Source organism: Plectropomus leopardus, chromosome 2 (assembly GCF_026936395.1).
Source record: "Plectropomus leopardus strain MGB_pleo_1.0 chromosome 2, ASM2693639v1, whole genome shotgun sequence".
NCBI classification, from domain to species: domain Eukaryota; kingdom Metazoa; phylum Chordata; class Actinopteri; order Perciformes; family Serranidae; genus Plectropomus; species Plectropomus leopardus.
The window spans coordinates 36,858,439-36,867,471 of NC_142177.1; the positions used below are offsets into that span (position 1 = coordinate 36,858,439).

At 39.2% G+C, this 9,033-nt stretch overlaps 1 protein-coding gene across 1 annotated transcript in view; it reads right to left on the reverse strand.

The window, feature by feature from the left end:
* The window catches only part of ywhaba (tyrosine 3-monooxygenase/tryptophan 5-monooxygenase activation protein, beta polypeptide a), a 26,489-nt gene extending 18,387 nt beyond the window's left edge, over positions 1–8,102 (reverse strand). Inside the window, exon 1 of the mRNA XM_042510148.2 lies at positions 7,966–8,102. The gene's annotated coding sequence lies outside the window, so the exon portion shown is untranslated. The remainder of the gene's footprint in view (positions 1–7,965) is intronic.
* Positions 8,103–9,033: the final 931 nt, after the last annotated feature.

Below are 9,033 nucleotides of genomic sequence, written 5' to 3' on the forward strand. Positions count from 1 at the left end.
AACAGCGTTAGTTCAGATTCAACAGTCACACAATAGCACAAACTAACAGGCTGAAGCAGCGGTGGATCTGCAGGTTACCTGATGAAACTGGCTGTCTGACAGAAAGGTAACGCAGTAAAAATAATCTAAATATAGCATACATTTATACCAACACTGATTATTTTTGAGATGGAACTTTCTTCTTGGTGGCTTAAATGTTTTGTTACTGCTCCCATAAACAGCAGTACATTGCTTAGTTTTTGTGTCGAACTCCAGTCTGCTTCTCCAAACTGGGGTTTGCAAACTGACTGTATGTAATACACTGACTATGGATAATTTCCTCATACAACCCCACTGCAAAAAAATCAAACTATCCCATAAAATCTGCTAAAGAATGAGTAAAATGTGTTAATATACCCCCACCAGAATCCAGGTTTACCCTCACATCTGTATACTAACAAGTTTGATAACTTTTCGGTTTTAGTGTAGTGACCACCCTTTCACCAGACGGAAACCAAGAAAGATCCCCCCGAAACCAAATCAGGCTTTCAAGTCAATATGACATAGTGGCCAAACTGTGTAACTACAACTTCTGGGTCCGTCATGTGACGCCATTGGGCCCAAAATGACTAATGCAGGTCTGTCAAACTTGAGTTTGGTTTGATTTCCTTTCAAAAGCAACTTGGCAAGAAATATTGCACAAATTGCAAGAAATTTGCAAAAGGTGACAAAAAAAATGACTTGAAATGTGTTCTTATAAAAGAGAGAGAAAAAATATAGTTATCCACTATTTTAGCATTCTTTTCAGGTCATTTGCTTATTATTATTGGTATTTATGTATTTTCACCTCAGGTCATTTTCTTGTAAGCCCTCTTGCAAATTCTTGGGTCATTTCTTGATAACTTGCTCATTACACTCTAAATGTTTTTGAAAGGAATCAAGTCAGTTTTGCTCAGGTTTCAAAGGGTTAATATTTCCTATGGAAAAGTCCCTCTGAAAGCAGTGCTTATAAAAATCATCCACTCTCTTTATCCTTTTAATGTTTTGATGTACGACCGTGGATGACTTCAGACGAAATTTGGCTTTGCATGACACCATATCTATTTTGAGAAATTTAAGTATTCAACTCTTTCAACATTTTATAAAAAACATAACTGGCAGCAGTAACAGTATCTGGAAATCTTAATACCAGCATTTCAAATTAGAACGCTGCCATTTCTTTTCCTTATTGTTCTTTGCCAGAGTGCTCAAGCTCTGTGGTGTTTCACAGGGACTGTGGGTGAACAGCAATTATAAAGTCCTGCCTCAAATTCCTTACTGTCCGGGGTATAATGTAACCACTGCGGGACATTATTTGTTTTAAGCCATTCCTGGGTGGATTTGTGCTTGAAAATAAAAATAAATCTCCTGAGTCACAGTTCTCTAAAAAGACTGCTGCAGCTTTCGGAAATTTGTTTTATTGCATTCATGTCCATATACCCTGTTGCTGATGTGCAGTGCGCAGCCGAAGCACAGTGGTCAAAAAGCTCCATTTTTAATCACAGATCCTTTTCCAGTTTGTTTCAGCATTCACGTCTTCTTGCAGAGGTTTGGTATAGATGAGATAATGTGAACTTTTATTTTCCTAACAGAGGCTTTTCTCTTCTTTAAGCACACTTTGTTGTTAGGTTGCAACTGGTAAAGCACTCGCCAATACTGTGCAGTGTCTTCTAGCTCACTTAAGGAGGCATGTATCTGCTGTAGGCCTGTTGACGGTCTCCCTCCCTAGAGCTGTTCTCGTACAGACAGCAAGGTTTTTTTTCTCTCCGTTTTTAGGAGAAGCCTTTTGTGAGTAGATTTATTTTTATCTAGTTTTTTAATGATCTTTCTGCACTAAATACTAGTGGCTCTATACATAGAGTAAAAAAAAAACCTTAAGTGAAATAAATCAATTTGATTTTTTAGTTTCTTTTTTTTCTGTTTTGCTCAACCGTGGATAATGTAATCGTATGAAATCATTTAGTTTTACCTCAGTGTCACCACAGAAGCACAGAGGCGACCCCTCCCCATCTCATGTTTGTGTACTCATTATGACATATTCAGAAGAGGCGATTTTGGTGTTATCTTCCATTTAATTCACGGTGTCAGATAAGAGTGCATCTTTTGTCATGTGTAAAAAATATTGTTTCATCATAAAGAAAATGACTGATCCTAGGGCAAATCCCCTGTCACTCGAGGGTTCACTAACAGGTTGGAAATTAACCTGCCACTGTGTTTGGCTTTACTATCTCAGGCTGTATTAGCTCAGGGATACTGAACTTGCTCTGCCCGGCAGGGAACACGTTTGCAAAATGACAGGAGGCCAGGAGTCACTTAGGGGTCCCACACATTTCCCTTCATAAGAACCTTTTTTTTGGACCCACTTGCCAGGCGTTTTTCAAACATATCCAATTCAAACTTTATTCAAACATAATTTCAGCTGGCTGGCATTTATAAAGATGTAATGCATGGAAAAAATGAAACTTGAGTGATGGCAAATAAAACGATGTCCCATAAAAGATGCAAATTAGAGCAACATTATGTTGAGAGCTACAGAAAATAAATGTGTTAGAAAATAAATGTAACGTTACATGAAGGTTATCCACGAAAGATTAATGTCACAATTTCATAACACACAAACAACTCCATGACTTTTCCAACATTTTTACTTATGCCACAACTTTTGTAGGCCTGGGAAATGTGATTGTAACATTTCATTAATTTTCCAGGTTTTCAATGACGCTGGTATGACTATCAGCATAAACATATTACCCATTTTCTACCTTTTGTTGTTGGCTGTTCTCACTCATCTTTGCCAAAAGGTAAATCCAGTTGCAGCAGCCGTGCACAGGCCATGTATATGCAGAGGCGTTTTAAACATTTTAGGACATTCGGGGCTTAGCCCAAAACTCTGTCGAAAAATTGACATATCATTGTATGACCCCATAGGCAATGCTGTGAACCAATGAGCAGGACTGCATTAGATGATATTTATTGGATTTTTGTATACATTTTGCATCAGTATACCAACCTTATTTGTCAGGTATTTAATTGGCAGGATTAATCAAATAGACACACGACTGAAGACCTCACACCTGAATGAAAACCTGGTATTGGGAGAAATTTAACTAAAACTTTGTCATTCATAAAGTTTCTGTTGCCACTCTTAATCACTTTCTGTGGTCTGCAGAGTAACTATCAGTCTTTCAGCTGGAAGCACACCAATGGCACCCCTCCAGTGCTGATTCAAGGGCTGAATCATGGCAACAATTAAACTCTGATATTGAGTGCACTTCCACCAAAAAAATAAATGGTGAGACCATTAGTGTATGAGATCATTATAAATTCAGACACCCATTTCCTCCATTATCACTGAGAAGAAACCTGAGACCACTCTAAATTCATCAGTGTTGTTTTGAGGTTCACAAAAGGAAAATCATCATCAGCATCACTATGTTCAGTTTCAGTTCTCAAGTCTGAGTGTGTTAGGGATGTTTAGGGATGCAACTTTTAATTGGATTACACTAGTTTTAAGAGGGAATGAAAAAAGCCTATGTAATACTCTTAGTCTTTATAATCATAGATAACATTTGATTTTAGATCTAAACACTGAACAGCTTACAATAATGATTATGGAAAAAAGATGTTTAGTTAACGAATTTAACAAAAAAATATTGGCAATACGTTAAATTAAGCATTACTTTGAATGTCTAATGCCTGTGTAATTTTGCTATTCAACTACTGTCAATCCATAGGCAGAAAATTCATCAAATTTTTGATAACAGATTATTCATTTAAATCACTTTTTGAGCCAAAATGTCACCCAATTCATAGTTTGCTAACTTCCCAAGACTTGAAAGACTGTGCAATAAATATATCAATATTTGGTGTGGCTTTATCAATTTACATTGTGGGAAACTGTGTTGGGCATTTATCAATATTTTTCTACATTTTAAAGACCAACCTATTAGTCAATCAAGGAAATAGGGCTAGGCGATAACATATAAATATCATGCTATATATTCAAATTTGCATAACCTCATATCGTAGGTATGGTCTTTTCCTGGTTTTAGAGGGCTGCAATATTGTATAGTGATGTCATTTTTTGAATTTAACGAACTGTTCTAGCTGATATATGCAGCTAAGTATTTATATTTTTGTTATGACATAACTTAATATTACAAATACAAATTAAACTTTTGGTGGCCTACTTAAATAATAATCAATTGCATTTTCAGTCCACTCGATATAATTTGCTGCAGTAGAAGTGATGGAAGTGAGATGGACAAACTGAAAACTTTTCATCTCATTGAATAAAACCGATGTTGATAAAGTAACGTTATTCCTTTTGGGAAAATTTAAAGATGGAAAAAAGCTAATACATTGGATAAACTGCAATACATGTTATTGCAATACTGAGCATAATGCAACATGTTTAAAACCCCAATAATATTGTATCGTGATATTATTGCATCTTTGTGGGCCCTCTGGTGTTTCCCACCCCTAATAATGAATGATTATAAAATCGGTGGCTATAATTTGAAAGGATTTTACTACTTTAGCAAACATTTAAAATTAACTGTGCTAGGCATTATGTTATTTCTCAGACCTCTATATGTTTTCTTATCTTGTCTCAGGTTAACCATTTGAAACTTGGAGTGACATCACTTTTCTTGTGCTGCTTCCAGACGGCTTTCACAAGAATTTAAACCTTTGAACCCTAAGCAAATTGGTGCAATTTATTTTTATAAATAAGGGAAAAGGCAATGAGGAACTTGGTGATAAATGATTCACAAATTGCAAGAAATAAGTAGATTAAAAAATTATATTTTTAAAATGCTAGGATTAAATGTCTAGAGAGAAATGAAAAAAGCTACGGAAAAACAATATTTATGATTATCAAAATGACACTTAAAAATGTGTTACAGAATTATTGTCATTTTAAACACCTTCTCCGGGTCATTTGTTTTTTTTTGTTTTATTTTCTTGATTTTTAAAATAATATTCAGGTAATTCTGTTGTACTGTTTACTTGCTAATTTACGAGTCATTTCTTCTACCGTTGCTAATTGCCAGAAATCAAGCCAATTTGCTCAAGTTTCGAAGGGTTAAAGGATTTCACTACTCCGACAAAAATGTAAAATTAGCTGTGCTTGGCATTAATTTTAGTTTCAGATCTGTTCGTGTGCTCTTTTGTCGTATTTTCATGTAGCTGGTCTCAGGTAAACAGACTTAATTCCCATAAAAACCCTTAATTTACTGACAAGATTTTAATGTGGTTATTGGTTTCATCCCTGAGGTTTATCAATTGAAAAATTAATTTGACAGGCCATTAAATAAATGCAGAGAGGAAAATATGCTCAGTGTAGGTAGCAGAAAATAGCGAGGCTTCTCAGCAAAGGTGAATAGGAAGTGAATCTTGATCCTGCTTCAGGCTGCATGTGGCATTCACAACGAGCAGCTGTAATTTTGATGTTATGCCTTCGAAGCTAATTGGTTTAGCATCCTCAAGTAAGCATTTAGCACTGGGTAAAATGCTGCTTATTTCAGTTACAAAGCATTAGTTAATCTGTTAAAATTGATGCAAATTGGCCTCTTTGTTCAGCTACAACCATCTGGAACACCAGAACATACACATTAGCATTTATCCAACCACATCGCTAACTCAGGTTAATGCGCAACGGGATAAAAATGGGTTAATGTTCAACTTCAACAGTAGACCGAAACACATGGACTTAAAAACCATCGCCCAATCCCCCTGTGGAATTTTAAGATGGAGAGATAGATTACAGCTAGCTAGCATGCTAAATGAACATCAAAACCGCCACTGACTGTTAGCTGAGCTTACTAACGGGAGCTAACAGTTCAATCTGAACAACGATATCGAGCTACGGGCTGAAATAGCTTTAAAATACAACATCTGCTCAGTCTTCCTGCTCACATTCAGAAATTAAACGATATCGAAATGCGTTGAAAGTCACATTACAGTGGAAAGTCCCTGGAAATAGGGGGAGTGTGATGGCTTCGTTTCACTACGCCATAATGGAGCTGAGCTTAAGACACCGTCAATTACCTGTGAGAAATTAGCCCTGATATGTCCGGATGAAGTCAGCAGCAGCACCGTACTAGCCTAACAGTAGCATTGTTGTAGGATTTTAAGACGTTTTTCAGATTTTTGCATGTTTCTCTGATTTTAGGACGTATCGAGGATTTTTTTTTCAGATTATTTTTTTGGCTTTTATTGCCTTTAATGGACAGAACAGTTAAAGCGTGAAAGGGGGAGAGAAAGAAGGGGCGGCATGCAGCAAAAGGTCGAGGCCGGAATCAAACCTGCGGCAAGGATACAACCTCTGTATACTGTATAGGACGTCACTCTATCCCCTGAACCACCAGGCGCCCCATATTTTAAAACATTTCTAGGGTTTTAAGGTGTTCCTAGGATTTCAGGGCATTTCTAGATTTTAAGATGTCTCTGGGGTTTTGGGACGTTTCTTTAATTTTTCCACACTTCTCTGATTTAAGGACGTTTCTAGATTTTTAAGACGATTCTAGGACTTTAGGACAGTTCTCAGGTTTTAGGACGTTTGTAGGATTTTGACATTTGATCGGCCATTAAATAAGCTCAGACAGTTAAATTTGCACAATCCAAATAGCAGAGAAATAGCGTGGCTTTTCAGCAAAGTTTAATAGGAAGTGAGTCTTCATTCTGCTTTAGGCTGCATGTGGCATTCACACAGACCTGCTGGCATTTCGACCACCGTGTTATACCTCCACAGCTAATCGGTTTAGCATCCTCGTATCAGCATTTAGCATCGGCTAAAATGCCGCTTATTACGGTTACAAAGCATTAGCTAATCAGTTAAAACTGATCAGAATTGCCCTCCTCCTTCAACTACAACCACCTGGCACGCCGCTTTCACACTCAACATTAGCATTTATCCAACCAGCTCGCTAACGCAGGTTAATGCGCACCGAGAAAAAAAATGGGGTAACGTTTCTCCATCTTTACCAGTAGACCGAAATACACTGTCTTAAAAACCATCGCCCCTGCAATCGTTTTGACGCGAAGTTAAAAAACACCCCCCCGGGCGGTGGATATTCAGACGGCAGCGTTTCGTCGGCCTGCTAACAGCTACGCCCTCCTTGTCGCATTCCCCTGCGGAATTTTAAGATGGAGAGATAGATTACCGCTAGCTAGCATGCTAACTGAACGTCACAACCGCGGTTAGCGATTAGCTTAGCATGATAACGGGAGCTGACCCAGTTCAATATGAACGGTGATACCGATCTACGGGCTGAAATAGCTTTAAAATACGGCATCTATTCAGTGTCACCGTTCATATTTATTCGTCAAATGATATCGAAACGTGATGAAATTAAAGCCGCGTTGAAGGGGAAACTCCCGGGAAATAGGGAGGGTGTGTTAGCTTCGTTTCACTACGCCATAATGGAGCTGACCTAAAGACATCGTCAATTATCTGCGAATAACGGGACCATATTATGTTCGGATGTAGTCGGCAGCAGCACGGTAACAGCCTCACATTATCAGCCGTGTTGTGTACTGGCTGTACTTTAGCATCGGCTGCTAAAATGATGCTTTCGCGACGGGGGCCGGGGCACGGCTGCTAAGCTGTCAAAATGGCCAAACTTCTCCCTCCCTCCCTACACGGTCACCGCGCACCACGCATGGCATCGACCGAACCCCGGGCCTCCAAAAATCAACGATCCACGGTACATTACACAGCAAAAAGAGCACGGGCGCCTCACATCAGCTGTTTTGTGGGTTATTTCTCGCTATTTTGGCCACAAGTCTCGGCCTAAATCCTCGCACCCAGCCCCAAAACCACAATAGGCACCTTCCGCCGCATAGGCAGGGAATGGGGCCACCGCTGGGGCTGCTGCTCCCCGACAAAGAGCGTCCTCACACTGCACATAAGACAATAATCGAGTGATATGGAAGTGAACTCACATTTAGAGCGTACTAGGAATCCCGATTTTATTCTCTGAACGATGGGAGTTTATCAAGCCGTCCTCCGCTCGCTGCTCAGGGTATTCAGGGCAGTACCACTTCCGCCTGCTCTGACACTTCCGCTTCCTCTAAACCCCACCCCTCCCCCCGCCAGTATCCATAGCAACCGCGCCAGGGGGTTTCCTGAGCATCTTGCGAGGGGCTTTGACGTCAGGAGGGCCATGGCAACCGCTACAGGATGACGTGCGCCGGTCTCCGTGGCAACTGTCTCCACGAGGCCGCTGCTGTCGTATCTGAGTTCACCATCGTGTCAGCTGACACAGCTCTGTGTGGGTTACACTCGCTCTTATTTATTTATTTTTTTACACATTATAACAAGCAGGTCTGTTTCTCCCAGCACCACACCACCCACACAACCACTGCACACCCTGAAACACACAGTCCACCATTAATTTATCTTTACGTCTTCTGCACATTTGTTTGTCATTTTACAACACTGGTTTGCACAATCAAAGTAAGCTGTAGTCTAGGGATACTCAACTTGCTTTGCATGAGGGCCACTTTTGCAAAATGACCAGTCGCAGCAGCCCCATACATGCATCTGTCTAAAAAAATGTCCTAAAATCTGAGAAATGTAGGCTACTAAAATCCCAGAAACATCTTAAAATCCTTAAAATGTCCTAAAAGCCTAGAATCGTCCTCAAATCCTAGACATGTTCTAAAATCCAAGAAATGTCCAAACGTCTTGATATCCTACAAACGTCCTGAAATCCGAGAAATGTCCTTAAATCCTTAAAACATCCTTAGTTCCTAGAAATGTGCTTATATCCTGGCTATGTCCAAAAATCCTAGAAATGTCCTAAAATCCTCCTTTTCTACCAAACACTTATCACAAACAACTACCAATATTTTAAACATCACAATTCATGATTACATTTTTAAAAAAGGAGGTTTTCAGGGTAAATAGGGTGCCAGAGTGCATTAAAAACATATCAAAATAGAGCTTGTTGATTTTAAAGGAGGACCCTCCTACAGAGGTATAGGCTAAGCCCAAAATGTCCTCAAACA